This window comes from Carassius carassius, chromosome 34 (assembly GCF_963082965.1).
Source record: "Carassius carassius chromosome 34, fCarCar2.1, whole genome shotgun sequence".
NCBI classification, from domain to species: Eukaryota; Metazoa; Chordata; class Actinopteri; order Cypriniformes; family Cyprinidae; genus Carassius; species Carassius carassius.
This window is the reverse complement of record NC_081788.1, coordinates 19,218,665-19,242,454: the sequence shown is the minus strand read 5'-3', so window position 1 is coordinate 19,242,454 and position 23,790 is coordinate 19,218,665. Positions and strand designations below refer to the sequence as shown.

Sequence of the window (23,790 nt, the reverse complement as noted above, 5' to 3'; positions counted from 1 at the left end):
GAAAGGTTGGATTCAGAGAGAATTTTAGATCAGCGTTGCTCCCTCTCCACTCCAACAGCTGGACACCCTGCAGATACACTTCATCCATGAACCATTCTCATATGGTGCCCTCAGTGTCGAGATTAACACATCTACTAAGCAAGCAGTATGATGGGACAACAACAAACTACATAACTCTCGTTATAAACAAAATTAAATTATTAGTTTTGTCATTCGCGGTTACATAAACATCATTGTTTAGAAAGTCAAATATCCAAGGGAAAAAAAATCTGTCTTCTATGGTATTAACTTATCCCTTGCAAAAAGAAGTGTGCTTAATTGCACACTTGTAGTGTACTTCAAATTATTATAAGTATATTTTATATTATATATTTATAACACTTTTAAAAAGGACCCGTTGTAATAATGTCAAATTAAAAAAAAAACTTTAAAATACTTTTTTTACATAATCTTCTGTGCTTTAAAGTAAACACATTTTAATGTGTTGACTAAAATACTAAACCACAAGTACTTCATTGGAATTCTAACTGTAAATGTGATATTAAAAAAATCATTTAAAAAGTCAATATATTTTAAATGTACTAAATTGCAACTTCATCACTACAAATATGTAAATATATATATATATATATATATAATAAAATGCATGACATACAAGTTTCAATAAAATAAATGGCAAAAAGTGAAACATATTCATTAAGACATAAAAGGATAAAAACATAGAAGAAAGGAATCTGAACGCTATTCTCAAACATAAAACACTAAAAGGTCAAAACCAAATAATGCACCTTCCAGAGTATAAAAACTCTGCCAAACACAACAACAAAAAAGGTCAACATTAAAGAATAGTCTTCAATTAAGGTTACTTTCTGAAATCTGTTTCAAGAATCTCTTCAATTATAGGCGAGTTCTAACTATTTCCTTTAATTTACACATTTCAGATTCTCCTTCAAAAGAAGCAACCTTTCAGCATTAGGAATGATAGGAAAACTGAAATCATCTGAAATGATCATGATAGGATAGAGATTGTTTTCTTACAACAGCAATGCAAGAAATAGTCCTTATTCAATTTGCTTTCAAGTGGAAATGAATTGAAATGGTAAAGTCAAGGCAGATAGAATATCGAAAGCATTTGAAAAAAGAGGCAAACACACACACATATGCAAAGAGTTTCTCATCACTAGTGTCAGAAAGCATAAAGTGCTGTTTATCAACTATGTATTAATAAGCTCTTGCTGTTGTCTCTACCTCAGTTTGACTCCTTTGAGAAATCAGGCCGGTTCAGTCAAGCCTTCAAATACCTGCTGCGCTGCTGGGGTAATCACATCAATGAAACATCTATCTACTGTACCCACCTAAAAAAAATCATAGAGAATTGCCTAGAAGAAAACTATGATCTCGTTATTTCAAAATCACATTCACTGACTGAATACTTCAGCTTTAAAAGACTACATGAAACACAATTCACAACCTATTTCATGCAATGTGACAGATTTACGTGTCACTCAGCATTTTCAATGTGAAAAAAGTAGGGTGGGATTTGATTGGATAATCACAACAGTCACAGTGTGTTGAATATCAGAACAGAGTCACATCCGAATGCCTCCTGAAATGCATCTGGAACCCACTTATGCAGAGTATTTTTGACTTGGTTATGAAGTCGGCTACCTTGAAAGCTTGTTTTCAAGGACATCTCAATACATCACAATGGTATCACTTCTTTTTCAAATATATCATAATTTACTGTAATTGCCAAATGTAATAAATCAGCATTAACATGTATTGAATTAAGAAAATAAGAGTACAAATTATGATTTCATATTGACTTGAGCTGCTAAAGGTGTGGACTATGAACTATTGACTGAATGTAAAGCTCGGGGTTGCACTCACACTGCAGAGGGTCTTTCAGCGTTGGGTGCAGGAGGGCTCTAGGGGTCCCATTGAACAGACTCAACCTGAAAAAGATATGGTAATAGTAATAAGTTAAAATACTTATATTCAACATTAATAATAAGAAACATTTCTTGAGTGGCAAATCAGCATATTAGAATGATTTCTCAAGGCTCACGTGACACTAAAACAAATAATGTTTTTTTTTTAATTGTAATAACATTTCAATACAATTACTGTATTTTGAATAAAATAAATGTTGTACAGTAATTTTTCTTTTTTAGTGTGACAGAGAACATGAAATTACAGAGCTATTAAAAGAGTTATGAGAGGCATGCATTCAGGTCGTTCTTCTGCTGAATAGCGGGCCAATTATAATAAGCCCACTTTATCCACTCATTACAGGTTACAGGATTTGCTGCATAGTCAATAAGACAGTGTGCTTTTTCTCATTTATGGAAATGGCCATTCTGGACTGCTCTGAGGTGACCGTTACCTGCCCTCTCCCTGAGATAAACTGGAGTCTGCACGACCTGTGAAGAGCTGGAGAAGACCAAACCATGACCCCACTGCATCCTGGGAACCGTCTGCCCTGGTAGACAAAGACACCAACTCCACCACTACCACCACAGAACTCAGGCACAGAGAAGTGTGAAAGTACACCACCTACAATAAAGAGACAGACAGAGAAAATCATAGTTTAACTTTTTTTGACACTGTAAGCAGTGTTTGCTCATGCAAAATTCAAAGTCGAGTAAAATGTATTTGCATGGTGCTTTTCAAAATACACAGTGTTTCAAAGCAGCTTTACAGAAAATCATGACATTAATGTTATACTATATTATATAAACCCAGTGGTTTGCAGAGGTGGGTAGTAACGAGTTACATTTACTTCGTTACATTTACTAGAGTAATTTTTTGGGGTAACTAATACTTCTCGGAGTATATTTAAAGATGGGTACTTTATACTCTTACTTGAGTAAATTTTGGGGGGAAAATCTGTACTTTTACTTCGTTACTGTGGGCGACGCTCCTCTCGTTACTTTATCTTAATGCAATAAATGTTATAAATGCTTCAGTTTATTCCAAACGCACCGTCTACTTTTGTCTGGACAATGAGCGATTCCCATTCGCGAATGATTCATTCTTTTGAGTCAATTCTGTTCAAAGGCTTGATCAAACCAATTGGCAAACGAGTGAATCATGAATCAGTTTGAATGATTCGTTCAGTTCCCTGCCGCACGCGCTGAGCATCTGAAGCGGTTCACTCGGAGTTGTAACGTTTAACATCAGCAGCGTTAAAAACGTGGCTATGGAACTGCACTGAATAGAAAGCAAATCTGCAAAGGCTATTATTTGCTAGCGATGGAGATCCTTATTAGATGAACACCACGTGTGCTGTCTACTGTTCAACAGGTAATAACTTGGGCTACATTCGATTACAGTACACGATACCACTGTGACATTAGTTTGTTGTAGGTGTGTGGCTTATAACAGAGGGGAGTCAAGTTGAATGCAGCTTCCAAAAGACAAAAAATATTTAGATTTTATTAATTTTAATACAATCACACCGGTGCGAGTACGTTCAGCAAGTCATGAGCCAGAGATAGATGTGTTTTTACAGCACTGCGCATTATAACCAATCACACATTATTCTTTTGAGCTTATTAAAGCATTGGCCAATCAGAGGCGTTCAGATGAGTCATCGCTAAATGCCGGTGCTTCCTTCACTCGCTTACTGACTGAATACCTCTTTCTGGCGAATTCTCTCTTCAGAAACAACAAAGTGCAGATGTGTGTACGAATTTTTAATTAAGATATTGATTTCACAGTGTTAACAGTTTCAGTGATTTTAATGGGAGTTTCTGAGAGTGATTGAAATCTAGACTGTCAGTGAAAATGATCTTTAATAATGTAAATGTTATTTGCTCTCTTTCTGAACAATGAAAGATTAGTAGCAATATTTATATCACATTAACTTTCAATGTTAAATTCACATTTAATATAAAGTCAGTCGTATTAAAAATATGTTATGACATGACACCTATATCTGTTACTTAAGTAAACAGACAGGGTTTTATAATAAATTACATAAATTGGAGTAAAGGCTGATGAAATATATATATTTATACACGCACACATACATTACATTTTATATATCTAAATAAAAATAGGCTCAGTATATATGACCCAAAGTAACTAGTAACTAACTACTTGAGTAGATTTTTTATCCGATACTCTTTTACTCTTACTCAAGTAACTATTCAAGATTAGTACTTTTACTTTTACTTGAGTAAATATTTCTAGAAGTACTTTTACTTTTACTTGATTACAGTTTTTGGGTACTCTACCCACCTCTGGTGGTTTGTTGAGAAAGCACCTAAAGAGGATGTCTGGAAATAATGATTTGTTTTAAAAAAGTGCATGCAGAGTCTGACATCCTGTGGCTCTTGAAAGAATCTCGCTGAGGATGCCTAAGAAAGTGCAGGCCATCTGACGCTGTTTTCACAGAACATAACTATTTCTCTCTCTCACACTGAAAGTTGAATGTGTGGCCCAACTAAATATTCATTTCCCAGAATAACAAAATTTTCTCACTTAAAGATTTGAAGCCAAATGAGAAATGGAAGCTCCCATTTAAGTCTAGCAACCACTGAACTAGTTGAACAATTACAAGAAACACCTACTTACACCACAACAATCAATAGCAGCAGCAGCTCTGATTATGCAGAAAAAAGAAAAAAAAACTCAATCTACACAAACATCAAAGCAAAGAGTTCTGTGAAATCAGCTGAAGAAGAGCAGGGCACAATCAATGCTAGCACCCTGCACACACAGCACAGCAAGTCATATTTACTTAGGTCATTTGTATGCATAATCCGAACAAGATTTCACATTTGAAAACTAATAAGACAATTCTTTCCTTCTCAGTGTAATGCAATTATAAGGCAGGCAGCTATGTTCACATAGCCTGATTATTAGTGACATTTACCCTATTTTTGTGGCACAGGCTACTGTTTATGATATTATACGCTTCCGAAACAAATGTTTATGTGCATTTTGTGCCTATACAATATTTGAACAATAAAACCCATTAATATTTGTAAAAAAAAAAAAAAACAAGAGCATTGATGTATATGAATTGCAAAAAATGTATGCATTATGTAAATGTTTCATATTAACAGTTCTTATACTTTAAAAGACATTATAAATGTAATATATGAATGAGCAATAATAATAAAAATTGAGAGATGCTTGCGTTAACAAGCACAACTTCTAATAGAAACAAAACAATTACACACATTTCAGTTGTGTTTGGGCATTCAAGTGACGGATCTTCAGTGAACATTTCTGCCAAAAATAATGTTCTGTCCTGTAGCACTCACTGTATTTCTATTCTTGAGTATTCAGATCATGAATCTTTTCAGGAGCCTATAGTTTTTTAAATGTTGCTAACTCAAGCTCCTAGAACACCAAACTACAAAATTTAAATGTGTCCGTTCACAAGCGATTCAACATTATGCAGATGTGATCTGGCTGATTTTTTGGGGTATGTGGGTCGATGGTGCGTAAATCCTAAAATCAGATCACAAGAGCTCCTGCTAAGTTTGGGTTGTGTGGGTTAAACTTGAGGCTAGTTTAAATACAGAGCAGAGGTTGTGCCATTGATTCAATTCACACTACTTACTGGCAATTAAATAAGCATAAAATAAAGTACAGATTCACATGGATAAGATTTCAAACAAAAGAAATGAAATAGAACCATGAAAGAAGAGCTTCCAGGGTGCATTGATTTAGTTTTTCATACCACAGATGAACAACATCTGAAATGTTCAACCATTAGAGACCAAAGCACTGATGATAATTGCATAATTTCATCCTTCTTTCATTATTGAAAGCATTTTTATTAATCCACTGGTTATGAAAACATTCTATCACAACATTTTGAGAATTTAGAAAAATTTTAGATTCAAAAATAAATAAGAAAATGGTTCACCAGAAAAAAAAATCATTTAATGGAATAGCTGGTCCAAAAGTAATAAATAAATAAAATTTACTCTCATCAAACAGTTGCTGGTCCCCATTGACTTCCATAGTAAAATACTATGTGTTCAGCAGAAATTTTAAGTGTCTGGATGATAGAAGAGTAGACCTAATATTAGAATTCTGAATAATATTGAGAATTATACAGATAATTGTTTACATGTTATAAAACCTAATCAGTCAACAATAAAATTCCATAGTATTTGTATAAATAAATTAAAAACAAAACACTAAAACCTATAATAAAAATAACATTATAATGTACAATGAAAATACATATATTCATAATATTCAGATATGCATTTTGAGATCTAAAGAATACATTCAACAGTGTTATTAAATGATTAATGATTTTAAAAATTAACAGCAACTAAGCATTAGATAAAGGTAAATGTATTCTAAATATACAAATAGGAGTAAATATCAAAAAAAAAATACTACAAAAAAGCTCATGTGATATAATATCAGCACACTCTTAAGGTCAGTTTCCAAACCCACACATATTCAAAATATGGGTCACAGGACTGAAATTTTTTGAACACATCCAATTTTCTGCACCTCTGACTCTCATTAGTAGCTAATAATCTGTAAACTGTGAATCCATCTGAAACTCTGAATCCAAGACTGGACAGGCTGGCATTTCAAAACACTCACGACACAATCAAGACTCATAATTCTTTGCCAACCCCACAAACCCTCAAAAAATAAATGGGCTTCAGAAATTCAGCAGAGGAGATGCTGAGATTATCATTACACAGATCTCCCCTCTCGCGCTCTTCACAAGTCAATCAGCAGAGAGAGGGTACGGCTTCTGATCCACTCTGCCAGAAATAGTTTGCACTCGTTCAGGCGCCCCCAAAAACACAGTCAACAAATCATTAGTCAGGATGAGTTGTGAAATATCCCTGTAAAATTCACAAGGGCACCAAGTCCTAGTAAAGTAGCATTATAATATGACTCAGTGCAGGCAGGGAGCAGGTTTCAGACTGTCAGGCACAGCGAGAGGGATTATTCCTAGGCTATTCTGTCATTATGGGCTCATTAACAAAAAATGGGACCTTTTGAAGTATTGAGTTCAAGACTCTGTGAAAATGTTGCATTACAACTGTGCAAGTCACCTAGTTAGTGTGTGTGTGTGTGTGTGTGTGTGTGTGTGTGTGTATAAGAGAGAGAGAGAGAATATAACATGTATAAGCAGCAGAAAGCAGATAACAAACACAGACCCTAGGGACTCTAACTAACCTTGTGAAAGTGAATCATAGAGCACAGGGCTCTTGCCAAGAGGCTTCTGCTATCTACTGCTGCAGTCCAGCAGATGAGAAGCAAGAAGCCTGTTAATGTCTGTACACGGCATTGTCACTGCTCACTGACAAGAAAAACAGGTACTAAGAGCACCAAAGGGTAATATGCTAACTCCTGAGATCAATTACGTTTAGTTTAACTAACATTGCTGTTAATTAAACTATATTTAACTAAACAGTGCTGACTTAACTCAACACATATGGCTTTAAATGGCTTTTATTCCATTTTACCCTTGTTATTAAGACTGGTATTTGGACACTTAGGTCAAATATATAAATGTCACTGCATTGGATAATAATAATAATAATAAATGAATAAATTTTTTATCTAACATTTATAAAGAAATGTTTACATTTTATATGAAACCTTGTTTTTTTGTTTTTTTATAGATTAATATATAATTTATAGAGAATGTATAAAATACATTTTTGGGGTCAGTAGATTTGTTCATACATTAATACTTTTATTCAAGGTTAATACAATTTATAGTAAATACTTTTTTACAAAAACTTTCTATTTATTAAAAAATCCTAGCTTTGCCACCACATTAATAATATGAATTTTAAAAAGTTATTTTAAATTGTAATAAGATATCACAATATAATTGTGTTTTTGATCCAAAACAAATGTGGCTTTGATGAAAAAAATGTAAAATTAAAATAAAAAATTCTTATTGACCCCAAACTTTTAAAGTATACATAAATACTTATATATAGTATTCAAAAAATAGACAAGATAAGCAATGCATATTTTAAGCAAACATTACACCAAAAAGTTCTAAATTATGGAAAATAAAGCAACAGATATGAGGGATCCAAGACTGACACTAAAAGCAACCATTTTTCCAGGCTTGGTGACTAAATGATGTCAACTACAAAATTGTTCCATTCTGTTATTATGTGCTGCAGCATTCTGATACATAAACAGCAAACACTCCAAAAGTGGGCTGAAACAGCGCTACCCAACTCAACCGCATAGTGCAATCCAATTATCTGCTGGCCCAATGAACAGCACAGTGCAAACCAGTTTCAAAACCAGGCCAATTTGTACAAAGCTGAACAAATCAGTAGGAAAGCGCAGCATGAGTTGTGCAACCCATTTAAATTAGACACAAAAATGATGTGTAATATACCCATAGGGAACCAGAAATGGTTGAATGGTAAAGCTAGTGGACATTCTAAACAGCACTGAAGAGGAAAGTGAATACTGTAACATCTGTTAGAGTCACAGATTAGTAAATATTACACAACAGCTCGATGAATTGTGCCAGGTATCAGAGCTCATGGACACTGATACTACAGACATTTGTCAGTTAAAACTAAGTTTAAGCATACAATCAATTTTGTATTGACTGAAGTTGTGTATTGACAAAATGTGTGAGCAATGCTACAATTAACAAAACCCCTGTTCGTGTTTGTTGCAAACACAGGTTTCTCTCCCTCTGGAGATTTAGGTTGAATATTTCTGCATGGCATTCACTGTAAATGTATTTTGCTGCAATAGCTAACAATGGATACTCAATTTGCAATACAACAGATTTTATGCTATTTAAATTTTTACATTGTAAAAACAATGCATTGCTACACTCTTAGAAGAAAAGGTTCGAAAATGAACCTTTTGAGGTTCCTGGAGATTGCAACTGTGGGGGAACCTTAAAGGTTCATTTTTGAACCTTTTTGGAAAGGTTCTAATTGGAACCTTCACTTAAAGGTGCATTAATGACCCTCATTGGTTCCTTTTTGAACCTTCTTCTAGATAGCAATAACATTAGTATTATTGTTGTTGTTATTATTATTATACATTACTAATCTAATTTCACTATAAAGACAGAACACCATGGTTGTCCATAAACTGTTTAAATATGCATTACAAACAAACACATAAATAAACAAACATAAATATCATGTATTTATATACATATACATAAATTTTATTTAAAAAAATATAGAATTGGCCATTGTGGGTGGCATATTGGTTTTGGCATTATGATACATTAAACAGTTTTCAGTAAATGTCAGGGTGTCTCTCAACTTTAAAGCATATTCAGTGTTGAAAATTAAGTATATAGAGATGTGTTCACATCGCCTACTTCACAGACCTACTCCTCCACTTCTATCATTATTTCTAAAAGAATTTAAAGAAATTATCATGAAGATATTCCTAATGTTACAATAGAAATCTATAAAAAAAAATGTTCTTTTGAACTTTCTACTCATCAGTGAAACCTGAAAAGCATCACATTAAAATATTAAGCAGCACAAGTATTCTAAAGGATAATTTGCCGTAAAAGGAGCTTTGCCAAAACAAATTTTGAAATATACTAAAATGTAAAAAATAATAATAATAATTACAAAAACCTTTGAGTATAGCTTCAACTGACCACTAACTACTTTTTCCAAAAAAAAGCAAAAAAACAGCTTGACTGTAGTTCCTATATACAGTAAATTATAAGCAGCTTGCCAGGCTACAGTTACAAAGTATGTGAATCATCCGTTGAAATGGCACCAGCGGTGCTTTACTTGGCCATGTTCAGTCATAACAACAAATCAGCCTTCATCTTTGCGCTCTGTGGTGTTTTACATTTACACTAAGAATGAAAAGGCTTTTAAGCCAGCTATCAATACATGATGCCTCGATGGGACACGAGCATCCCAAACACACCGAAGGTGTAACAAATCAATACAAACAACTCAATTAAGTTGAGCAGGATGTGCAAAAGGCGTCTGAGTGACAGGGGGCAGATGATTCAGTTTAAGGGACATCTGTACCCTGCAGGTAAACTTCAATGACCTCGCCGATCAATACTGCGGTGCTGACGGGATAACCTGGGTTAACCTCCTCTGATCAACCACCACTACATTCTTTCGCTAACACGTGTTGGAATTTACACAGTACGGTGCCTATGGAGCCAGCAGGGAGACAAGTCGACCTTATCATTTTATAGTGGATTAATATGATCCAGGTGTTACAGAATTGATTTATTAAAATTCTGTAGCTCTGAGAGACTAGTCAAGTACAATGAGTGGAGAACGGTTCCTTTAGAAACATTAAAAGGAAATCAGGGCTTATTAGGGTGATGCATAGAGGCTTCTTAAATGTAAAGAGGAGTTGAGAACAGAATAGAACATGATGACAAAACTGTACATTTTAAAAACCGATTGTCAAAATGGATAAATGAAACAAACCATCCGAACAAACCAAATCAATACATTGAATCTAATCCATTACCTACTCTAGTCTCTCATTATTCTATGAAATACAACTCCATATTGAAAATACAATAAGGATCAGTATGCAGAATACATATGAGAGTTTCAAATGTTTTTTGTTTGGTTGTTTTTTTTGGTATGGTAGTGCGTGTGAGAGGAAGTTTATGCATGTCAGTATGCAGAGTGATTTGATGGAGCCGAGTCTGTTAGGTCTGTGAGCTGCTTTGTTTGACTGCTGGAGGACTCTATTTACTTTGGCTGTGTTGTTTCTGCAGCTCTGCCCTCAGGCGTGATGCCCAGGTCACGGTTTGTTTATTTTGGTGGGAATTGGAGAAGCTCTGCTCACAGCGCCCAAATTAAAAACCAAGGCTTCGATGTCCCGGGGAGGACGGCGATCAGATTCTTCTTGTCGTGTAAAACACACAAACAAGTCACGCAAACTCAATAACAAACAGAGAGGATGTTTGACGAGTATTTTAATGAGCACTGACACGATAAGTAAAAGGCAAATACTAAACTTAGCATTAACCTTGAGACACTGAGAAGACGTTTAAAATCACCTAGAATTAATTCTTAGGTGAGCCAATCAGTGGTCAGATGAGACAGAAGAAGACTTGGATATACTGTAGCAGAGAAGCTGTAACCAGGGTCAATGGTGGCCTGTGATGACCTTTGATTTGGCCCACTATATGCATGTAATAAGGGTGGGAAACCCTTTTTTTCTTTTTTTTTTTTTTGTTATTGTTGCTTAGTTGCTTAGTAAACGGTTACTATTGATTCAAAATATGTACGTAATACAATTTTTCATCAGACAGTTATTTACTTTGAAGGTCGCAAACAACCTGTACAACTGAATATCCTTGATGTAGAGCCAAATTGCTAAAATAACTTCTAAAAGTTAGGCTATTTCTTGAATTTACATTTACATTACAGCTGAACAATAATTCCCGCTTTAAAAAAGAAAAACATCTAAAAATAAAAAAATAAAAATTTATTATTATATTAAAATATAATAAATCTGTAATAAACAGAAAAAAATGTTAATAAACTTTTTTGTTCATTTTTATTTAAAAACAGTTTTTGCATTCACAATATACTTTTGAGTTCAATTGCATGAACCAGTGTCATCAATTCAGTGAAAAATAAACATCATTATTTCAGTCTGTGGTTTCAAAAACTATTTCAACTGAAACCAATCATCTTTTCTTTTTTTTTCGTTTTTTGCAATTTTGGCAAATATTTTTAGTTGCATCACTATTTAGCAATATCCTCTTGTTATCAACTCAATCAAAAACAATGCCATAACAAATGTTCTTACTGCAATCTATGGTTCACCTTCACATTCGAAGAAAACTATTTTTCCATTCTTCTACCTTTCAGAACTTCTGATTCATAGACAGGGTCATTTTTAAGCAGAGCAAATTGATATGATCATTACTTGCATCGTTACCTGCATTTTCTACGTAATAATCTGTGGGCTATTATACATTGTAAAATAGCACCAATCTGCATTTCCACCAAAAGATCATGATGAAGCCCTACTTTAATGATTTGGAAAATCTGCTGACACTCTGCACTCACCACAGGAATAAAGCGAGAGCTATGCCAGTGCTTCTGAGAATGTACATGCACATATGCACACGCACATCAGCTCCTTCCTCTGTGAAGAAAAGGGCATTCGACTCTGTCAGCTCGCTAAATACACAAAATCTCTCAAAACTTTGGCATAAGTGCTATTGGAGTTGCAGCAATTTCAATGTTTCTAGCAAAACACGGGCCACATTAAAAGAGTCTCTCTAAAAGCCTACTGGGAGTGGATGGCAAGGATGTAATGTCACAGTTGTGCTGTGGATAGATCTGCTGTTTGCACTCGCTCACAGATGCGAGACCTTCGGGCTCAGAGCTCTCCTTGAGCAGAGACGCAATAAAACTTGATAAAGTTGTTTCTTTGTAGCATTTCAATGGGAAACATCACTGTAGAGGCCGCTATCAATCCAGCCGTCTCTTGTCTGTGTTCAAGAGCTCGAAAACTAGATTGACTCATTCCTCACCTTCAAAAGAAACTATATACACACAAAAGTTAACAAAAAAGAGGTTTTACAGACCAGCTGCTCTCAAGGCTGAAAGCAAGGAACAAGATTCAACAATGTCAAAAGACTAACCCAACAAAAGCATAAATATACAGTTAATAGCTTTGGCATATAGAAAAATGTCCACTCACAGTACATTCTTCTAACAGTGTTCAAAGTATAGTCACTGTCTCCAAGAGGTAGCACTTCCTATGACACTTGCATAACTTAAAGCATAACTTTCTGATATGTAGTCTACATACAGTGCCACTTGAAGGTTTGTGAACCCTTTGCAGAATCTGTGAAAATGTGAGTAATTTTAACTAAATAAAAGATATCATACAAAATGCATCTTATTTTTTATTAAGTACTGTCCTGAGTAAGATATTTTACATATTTTACATAAAAGATGTTTACATTTAGTACCACTAGAAAAAAAAAAAAAGCTGAAATTATTAAAATAACCCCATTCAAAAGTATGTGAACCCTTGCTTCTTAATACTTAATAGTTTTTTACTTGTGAACCAAATCAGCATGTCAGAATGATTTCTGAAGGATCATGTGACACTGAAGACTGAAGAGATATTGGCTGCAGAAAATTCAGCTTTGTCATCACAGGAATTAAATATTTCCACCATGTAAGTACTTTAAAGGTGATAAAATAAAAACAATGTTTTTATTTTAGATGAACTAATCCTTATTATATCTCAAAGATGAGCTCAAACACAAGCATAACAACTGACTGATGGACCGAGAACTCTCTATCCTCCTAATGACATTGTCGTGTAAAACACAATTGCTCTGCCTTCCCATTCATTCACCTTAGTCGATATCCGTCAGTGCCCTGTATATTCCTGTGAATCTACTGTAAAACACGCAAGGTGTAAGTGAAGTACGGCTGCTAAAATGAGTTATGACCATGTAGAGCTGTGAGCGTATGCAACAGTCAGTCATATAATTCCTTTAAATCCATAATGTTAAACTTCTAAAGACTCTTTCTCTGCATGGTGCTCTTAGCTAAAAAAAAAGTTCCAGTTCTTGGACTTAAGAGAGAGAACAATGCACCGCAAAGACACAAGCTGCTCTTAAGATTTTGAGCAGACAGAGAAGAAAAGAATAAAGAGGAGGAGTGGAGATGTTAGATTGAGAAAAAGTGCAGCAGATGAAACCATGGGGAGTGCTAATTGCAGAATTATTTTCACACCACACACGAAACCATTCTTCTCGACCTCTGTTCTTTCTGTTCATCACATTCATATTCTTAAAAGACATATTTTTGTTCGCCGCCTCTCATTTGATGAGTACCTGCACTCCTCGTCACTCTGTTCCTCTGCTCAAATTCCTTCTTTTTCAACAGGAATTGAGAATGGCGAGAACAACGCGGAGGTCATGGGTTTGATTCATAATGTTTAAATGTATATGTTCAGTCCATTCAAAAAAGCTAAACTAATGTTTTGCACTCAATAACCGCTACAGTAGCACGGAAGAGTGGAACAGAAGCTTTTCAAAGTTTTATTTCTTTGACCTTTACACAACATTTTAAAGAGAGAGCACTCATGGCAGGAGGAATCAAAAACATTCACAAAAAGGACACAAAACACTGATAAAACAGGGAGACATACTGCAACAGTTAAAGACATCTAGAGCTTTTACTTGCATGGATGGCAAAAAACAAAACAAAACGTGAACGCTTTATAAAATCATCCGCCAACAGTATTGTTCTTGTTACCTAAAACAAATTTTTCGAAGTTCTCAGTTATTATTACTAGAAATAAGGCGGAAATATTTTTTATAAGTATAAATATTAAATAAATTAAATTATTAGATAAATTAGAAATATTGCTTTGGCAACTAACAGAAATAAAAATGAAGGGAACTAAATAAAAATTAACTAAAATTACTTACTAGTAAACTGTTTTCTGTGTTTGCAAAGCTGAATTTTTACCATGATTATTCTGGTCTACAGTGTCACATAATCCTTCAGAAATCATTGTAATATGCTGATTTTCTGATCAGTTATTAATAATGGCTCTTATTATTGTCAATGTTGAAAACCTGTATACATTTTTCAGGATTCTTTTATGAATAGAAAGTTCAATGAACAGAATTTTTTACATATAATATTTGTAACATTGTAAATGTCTTTACTGTCACATTTGTTCAATTTATCCATTCTTGCTGAATAAAATTAATGAATTTAAAGAAACGTTTCTTGAGCATATTCTGATTTCTGAAGGATCATATGACACTGAAGACTGGAGTGATGACTGCTGAAAATTCAGGAATAGATTACTTTTTCAGAACCAGAATCACTGCAGGTATGTTCACAGATACGCACAAGTTGTTTTGGTGACAGAAGCTTCCATAGCACAAACAGATTGGGGCAGCTGTGGCCTAAAGGTTAGAGGATGGACCTGTAACCCGAAGGTTTTTTCAAGATGATTTGAGCTTTGTGACATGGTGCATTATTCTGCTGGAAGTAGCCATCAGAAGATGGGTACACTGTACACATGGACATGGTCAGCAACAATACTCAGGTAGGCTGTGGCGCTTAAACGAGGCTCAATTGGTAATAAAGGGCTCAAAGTGTGCCAAGAAATTATCCCCCACACCATTACACCACCACCAGCAGCCTGAACTGTTGAGAAAAGGCAGGATGGATCCATGCTTTCATGTTCTTCACACCATATTCTGACCCTACCGTGTTGTGCGTTCAGAGATGTTATTCTGCATACTTTGGTTGTAACAAGTGGTTATTTGAGTTACTGTTGCCTTTCTATCATCTCTAACTAGACTGCCCATTCTCCTCTGACCTCTGACATCAACAAAGCATTTCCATCCACACAACTGCCGCTCACTGGATATTTTCTCTTTTTTGGACCATTCTTTGTAAACCCTAGAGATGGTTGTGCATAAAAATCCCAGTAGATCACCAGTTTTTGAAATACTCAGACCGGCTCGTCTGGCATCATTCCACATTCAAAGTCACTTAAATCCCCTTTCTTCCCCATTCTGATGCTGGGATTGAACTTCAGCAAGTCGTCTTCATCACATCTAGATGCCTAAATGCATCGAGTTGCTGCCATGTGATTGGCCGATTAGCAGTTTGTGTTACCTAGCAATTGAATAGGTGTACCTAATAAAGTGGCCAATGAGTGTGTGTACATATGTACATATTATGTTTATAATATATATATATATATATATATATATATATATATATATATATGTATATATATATATATATATATATATATATATATATATATATATATATATATATATATATATATATATATATGTGCATGTACAGTTCTCTCTCCACCTTCAATACCACGACTTAGGTGCCCTTGAGCAAGGCATTGAACCCCCAACTGCTCCCCGGGCGCCGCAGCATAAATGGCTGCCCACTGCTCCGGGTGTGTGCTCACAGTGTGTGTGTGTGTTCACTGCTCTGTGTGTGTGCATTTCGGATGGGTTAAATGCAGAGCACAAATTCTGAGTATGGGACACCATACTTGGCTGAATGTCACTTCACTTTCTTTTTTTTCTTTCACTTTCAATACATGGTATTTGTGTGTACAGGTGTGTTATGTACAAATGCAAGGAAATGTAAAAAGAGACATATGTGTTCAATAAATAAATGTATAAGTAGTGTTGTGCATTACACATTTATAGCCAAGTTAACAGTGTTGATGAGATGGATTGCCTGAGGGAAGAAACTATTGTAATGCCTGGCCATTCTGGTGCTCTTTAGCGCCGACCAGATGGCAACAGTTCAAAGTGGAAATGGCCTGGACATGAGGGGTCCAGAATGATTTTACCAGCCCTTTTACTCACTCTGGATGAACACATTTACAGATCTGTTTGCTCTGTAAACTACAAACTGCACTTGAACAGCACCGATGCTCCACCAACTACAATGTTCAGCAAAACATCAGAGTAATCAAAAATCGGTAGAAGCCTGTGTGGTGTAGATTGTGTACTGCCGAATGTTCAGCAGTTCATCTCTGGTAAAACGTATTGTGTTTGAAAAACAACAGACCAACAAGGAAAAACTAACAATACCATTAAAACTACTGGAGAGCTCCTCACCGAGGCAGCCATAAGTGACGCCATCTTGATTCATTACATTTTTAAAACAGAAAACAATTTAAATTGTAATAACATTTTACAATACTTCTGTTGTTAATGTATTTTTGATCAAATAAATGCAACTAAAACATGCATAAAATGTCAAATAATAATAATAATAATCCTTACAATCCATCAAAATCCATCTCCATCCAAAACTGCCCTGTTCTTCTTAAGGGTGTGAGTGCCTTTAAGGACCGGCTGCTCTCAGGGATGTTTGCTTCTCCATGAACTGAAATATTGATCATTTCCTGGATGGCTGGTGAGCCACATATATAATTGAAATGAATCTCTAGGCTTGTGTCAGAACGGGTGGAAGAGTTAAAAGGGGTATTGAAACATCCGTGAGGCTCTCAGAGTCAGAGAACATGAATCACGCTGGAAGAGGGAGATCCTTGGACCTTACGGTCTAGCCTATTGAATGCTATGAAAGTTGAAGAGATGAAGCACCTGACAGCACTGGCTACATGCTTGCTGAGAGTCTCTTGTGGAGGAAACCAGACCAACCCAGAGGAATGATTGGACATCCCAGAAGGCCAGAGCTCTACATCACACCGCATTTAAAATCACTGTTCTCTCTCAATTAATTACAGCATTTAATGAACTCTTGGCTATCCATAAAGGAATTCTAATTTAGAGTCCAAAATATGGGCATGGCAAACTGAATCAGCACTAATAAGAGCTAATAGGTCTCTATAGAGTGGAGTCGCATAGAGTAATGATTCATCACAACGACTGGGATCCATTTGCAGCTTTATTTGAAAACATGGTCGTACGAGCAGTGGTCAATGCACAGGTAAGGCAGTAGAGCAGGAGAGACAGAATCATAAACAGCTACCAGGCGTGAGGTCAGGGCAGGCAGCAATTAAACAACAACGATAATCCAATACGATATAAACAGTCCAAGGGGAAGGCAGCAAAAGATTGGTAACGAAGGCAGGCAGGGTAATAACAATAGGCAGTCCAAAAATACAAGAAAAACAAACAGTCAGAAATGTTCTCCAAGCCAAAACAAGACTTCGCAAAGAGCCTGACCGTGGGCCTGCTATAAATAGCTGAGAAAATGAGGTTCAGGTGTCAGAGATGATCAGTGCCAGGTACGGGGCTTATGGGAAATGTAGTGCAGGGAAAATTATCAAAACTCCATTGATGGAGCCCTCTGATGGCCCGAAGAGGGAGTTACAGTAACGCTCTCTGTGACACATGCCATAAAATGTTGGACTAATTGGTTGAACAGATACATCACCGGCTCCTAAGATCAATTCATTGTAAATCAGTGGTGGCTGGTAGGGCACCACATCCAAGAATTTTAGCATACATCCTGGTATGATCTATCCCAGTATAACAAAAGGAGTAATATTAATATTTGAAACATTTTAAATAAAAATAATTTTTACCAAGTTTAGAATTGGGGACGATTCCACAAAACTATATTTTCTGAAAGCTTTTTTCAACAAAAATTAAATTATTTTTTCATTTTTCTAATTTATGTATACAGTGCAACAGCAAAAACAGAAACAAAAACATTTTGCATTTGTTTAGAGCATTTTCTTTACCTACAAGTCAAGCTGCAATATCAAACAGAACCACACAGTGATGCCAATAACAGAGCACTAAACCAGTTGCCTTAACCCAACTGTATGTATATATTTACAGATCCATTCAGAATTATTAAACAGCGCAAAACACAAATTAAAAAAAAAAACATTAGTCTAATAGTGTACGATTGCTGTATGTCACAGTAATTATGTTTATTTCCCTTACAATCATCTTCCATCTAAACTTTACTGGTAAGATACAGGTTAGATTTATTCAGCGCAAACAGACTAGTCCTCACTTCATATTTCTCATTAATAGAGGTATGTGTGTTCCAACTGATCGCTGCACAAATTAAGATTACGTATGATGACGAAAGCACATTATTGCTAGCCCTCCCGGAACTCTTAAAGATTACATTGCAGTGCATGCAGTTTCGAAAAAAAAGTCTGCGCAATTCTCAGCCAGCGTGAAATTGCCCAAAAAGGGGCGGTACTCCGGAGAATGTGACTTGACGATGATTGCACTTTATATCCAGAGATAGACAGAACAAACAGTCTAGATAGAACAGTGACAGTAAACAGTGGTTGAATGTGATAGAAAAATAAATCTGTGACGTCCTATCACCCTAATGAAGAAACCACCCCGGTGCAAATTTGGCCTTCAGCTTTGTTTAAATGTTGTTTTGGTGTTTAAATGACCTAGTCTAGAGGCATTTTCTCAAAAAGCTAACAAAAATTTTAGAATAATACAAAAAATGTTAATTAAAAAATAACAAAAACAAAAGAAACAAAATAAAAAGAAAATCAAATATTTATGCAGCGTGTTTTTAACATGTTTTTTTATATCATTATTTAGTCCACAAAAGTAATTAGAACAGGATCTTATTCCAGTAATGACATTTACGTTATTTAACTACTTATTCGTTTAGTTATTTACTGTATTTCAGAATTAAGAATTTAAGGATAAAATTAGCTTAACTGTCCTGACAATAAACAAGTCTAAAAATCTTAAATGGGGAAAAAGCAAGCTGAATTAAACTTAATAAATAAATAAGAATAAATAAAAACAAATAATAACAAATGTATGCACAAATAAGCATGCAATGTTTTCATATTCCAGTAATGAGAATTACATGATTTAATTATTTATTCATTTAGTTATTTATTTACTGCATTTCAGTAATAAGAATTTGGGGGTAAAATATGTTTAATTGTCCTGAAAATGATATCACAAGGCACAAAAACTTAATGGTCCTAATAACAGCCTTCATTTTGTTCTTGCAAAATATAATTTCTTATTTGTTCTCCTTTTGAATTAGGAAAGAAATATGACCTGAACATTTCTTTGAGATATTTACCAATAAATCTATGACTATATAGTTTGCCCAGCTGCCCACTGACACTGCTGTTTTGCACTTTACCCACATACAGCCAGTGAGGTAAGACAGTTTAACATCACACAAGGGGAGATGATGGACTCTTCTGAACCACAAGCCAATAACACTTCCATTTAACTGTGTGGCAGCACTGCCCTCTACAGGCCGAAGAGCTGTAACATGGAATAACCCATGTTGCCCAGATACAACCTGTGGTTTTTAGGAATAATCACAAGAGGTTGGACCTTTACAAACAGAGGTCTGGTGTGACACTCCAACATCCTTAGCAAAAGAAAACATCTGATTAGGTGCACAACAAAAATGGGACTTTAGGCCTTCGTTATGAAACTAAGCATAATCTCATACTGTATTGCTGATAGTGATTCGCAATTGAAAATTCACAATAACTTAATCCAACAATCGGCTTCCTTTCACCTAAATCAACACAGGCTTCAAATCTTTACCCCTCAAAATAAAGGTTGCTGAGATCTATTGATTCCTGTGTCTCCACACAAAACATTGGATTTTTGTCCTAACACCCCTCTATACAGTCGGACCAGAGGGAGTCCTGCTTTAATTCTATCGTCATATAATCACTCCCACTATTTGGAGTCTTTCTCTGAGGCGTATATTAAAACAAATCCATCATGTCTGACAGACCTCATGTGATCTCACAGTCCCTCTTCTGTGCTGATGCTTCTGCTCCTGGGGTTTCACAGAAGAGCAGACGTTTTATTCGGCTTCAACTCTGATAATGGTTGAAACTAGCACATCACATAAACAAGAACCTCTCACTCTGTGTTAGACAGCAGAAAATTAATTAGCCAGGCTAATTAGTGAATAACAATGGGGTACAAGCAAGATCAAAAATGAACTCTTCTCAAGCACAGAATGCAAGTAACATCTGGATTTGGGAAGTAAACAATCAAGTAACTCGCTAGTGGTAGATGTCTTTATGAGGACTACAAGATAATAAATGGTTCAAGCCCTAATTATAAGAATTCTGTGCCGCGCTGATGCAAGAGATTTGGAACAAAATATATTTAAATAGTCTACAAATGAAACATTGGTCACAACATAAGCACTTTTTTTTTGCTCCCCAGAAGGGCATTCTGCCATACATACAGATACCCGTTCAAAAGTTTTGGGTTGTTAAGATTTTTTTTTGCCTATTTTTTTTAAGAAACGTTTTAGGATTAGTTTGATTGAATTAACTTTACAGTTGGTGAATAAAATGTTACTAATAAATAGTCATGAAAAATCATAGACATCTCTAAGTTAATTTATGCTCTAAATATTGCATTTAATATTTTATATTGTGCATAAAACTGTTGTGCAGAGCAAAACTTTCTTTCTTACCACAGAAATGTTGGTTTATTAGCAAATTATCTTGAGCCAGGTCTTTTCAATGAACCAGTCACAAAATGTTTGTGAAGTAGATCACAAAACGAATTCATTACCAAATCAGTTAGAATCAAAATGATTTTTAAAAAGCTTTTCCAGTAATCACAAATGACTGGAAAAATCTTTACAATTTATGCATCAAACAGGGTTGGTACCCTGAATTTAACCCCTTGAATAAACACAATGCAAAATACAGTTTCATGGTGTGTAAATTCTCTTAATTGCTTGCCACGGGCAGCTGTGGCAAAAACAGGGCATTGCAACCATGAACCGACAATTAGATAACAAAATGCAAATGGATAACAGGAAGACAATTTTCAATACGATATGCAAAGCCTCACAGCTGTTGGGGGAGAACATGTAATAAAACACAAAGGCACAGCGAGTAGCTGGAAATGGAGCGTTCTGCAGACATTAACCACGGTCTCCACGGTCTGTGACTCAGAGTGGACATTTTCAAGATCTTTTATTTCCCCTTGGTGGATCTAAGAGCCCATAATGGGAGATTTACATAAATAACTGTGGTGCCATGCATGCAGACCAAAGTGTGTGTGTGTGTGTGTGTGTGTGTGTGTGTCAGAGGCCAGAAACACGTCTATCATCTATATTGTTTAAATGACATACTGGAAATAATGGGTTTATTTGTAAGTGCAACCAAAAATATACACTGAAATACGGCTGAGTTAAACAGATTTTATTAAGTGGGGAGGATTTTTTTTCGATGACTGTTTCTGCAAGGTACATCGATTCACCAGTAGGTGGCGACAAGTGACTGTCATCAGTGAGTGAGTCATTCCCTCAAACTCTTCCTTCAAAAACACTGACTTATTCAGGAACTAACAAACAGGGTTATTATAATTAATTAAAACTAAAACCATAAAAAAATTAATAAAATAAACATTAAAAACATTAAAAAACATAAAAAAATTATTTCAAATGCAACATTTCTTTGAAATACTGAAATAACTAAAACTTAATGAAAACGACATACTTATAATAAGGACACACAAAAAAATATGACAAAATAACTAAAATTACATTTAAAAAAACAACTGAAAATATAAAAATCAAGGTCACAATAATAACAAAAATATGATAGTATTTCAATAATACTAAAATAACATTGCTAAAAGTCTTTCTGAGTCACTGAATCACTTACTAGAGGGATTTCATTGGTGGAGTCAAAACAGGTTGGCAAAACTGTCTAAAATACTGAACAAGTTTATTGATTTTTTTTTTTTTTTTTTGTGCTTAAATATGTCAGAAATCTAGTAAAGCAATCCAGTTGGCTTATACGAGCATTTACTGAAATTGCAAGAATGACTTGTTTATATATTCTCATATTTTATTTTTCTAATATATATTGTATTTATTTTTTCTTAACATGTAACATTTTTTATAAATTTTTGTTAAGCCCTGGATGTGTTAGACTTACAGTACTGACCTCTGTTCCCATAAATACTCCATCTAGACAACAAAACTGACACTGGACAAAAGCTGAACAGGGCCCAAGTTGTCACGCATGAAGATAAGACGACTTCTGAATGGATAGCACCCTTAGTCAAGCATGAAAAGGTGTTGCAAATAACACTAAATATCATCAGTCAGTGAGAAATGAGTCACACTACCTCACTGAAGAGCACTCGACCGCTCTGACCCTGCGTGCCACTGACAAAGTGTGTGCCACCCTTTCATGTGCGCCCGAAGAAGTGCTGGTGACCCGAGTCAAAGAGGGTCACATGCAGCTGATACTGGAGTGATGGCGGTGACTCTGACTGTTGTCATGCCAACCACAGGAAGAAAAGTGATTACAAAAAATGTAATCTCTGTAGTTGTGGGTATCTTAGTTGACATAAGATTTCAAGCAGTGACAGTGTGCTGCACTGTGACACGGTATAATTCTTCTAAAACTTAACATTATAAAAATTTTATGACGTATTTTTATACTATACACACACACACACACACACAAATATATATATATATATATATATATATATATATATATATATATATATATATATATATATATATATATATATTTGTGTGTGTGTGTGTGTGTGTGTGTGTGTGTGTGTGTGTGTGTGTGTGTGTGTGTGTGAGTGTGTTTGCTGATATATATATAACAAATATATTAATATATTACAAATTAATAAATATTTTATAGTTTAGAATTTCATTATGTATACTTGATTATATATAAAATTATATGTTAATATATATTATTTGTTGTTAAATAATAGAAATATGTGTGTCATATTTATTACTATGAAATATTTATTTTATATTCTAGAATTCCGTTATAAAAACATATTATATGCTATTATATTTATATTATCCTATTGTGTTCAATGGATGGGTGGGTGGGTGCTTGGATAGATAATGTAGATGTAAAATGTAAAAAATGTGAAATTATGACTAGTGACATGATCTAACAATACATTTAAATTTGTTTAAACCTGTTTTATGTGAAGTCCATCGATCTGTTTGAAGAGCAGCTGCAGACCTTGAGAAGATCCTGAAGCTCGTCTGGCTGTTTGACTGTGAGGCGGGATCACGCAGTTTCTCAAGAAAGCGTTCTTCCAGTCAGACGTGCGCGAGCTTTCTTCGCTACTATCAATCTTACAGGCGGTCGGTCAGTGAGCGTACATGTTCCCTGGCAAACATCCCTGAAAACGTCTAAAAGCTTTCCAGGTTGTTAAATCATTCCCGCAGGCGAAGTGAAGCGCGTGTTACTTAATTAAAATCAAATACGGAATATTGACAAAATAAGACACTAAGTTACGCAGATACTTTTGTAGGCTGCTCATTTATTTCAGTCTCT

The 23,790-nt window shown here is 35.0% G+C and overlaps 1 pseudogene; it reads right to left on the bottom strand.

Annotated features, from left to right (window-relative positions):
* Positions 1-1,272: 1,272 nt before the first annotated feature.
* LOC132115018 (nephrocystin-4-like) lies at positions 1,273-23,602 on the bottom strand (annotated as a pseudogene).
* Between the last annotated feature and the right edge of the window lie 188 nt (positions 23,603-23,790).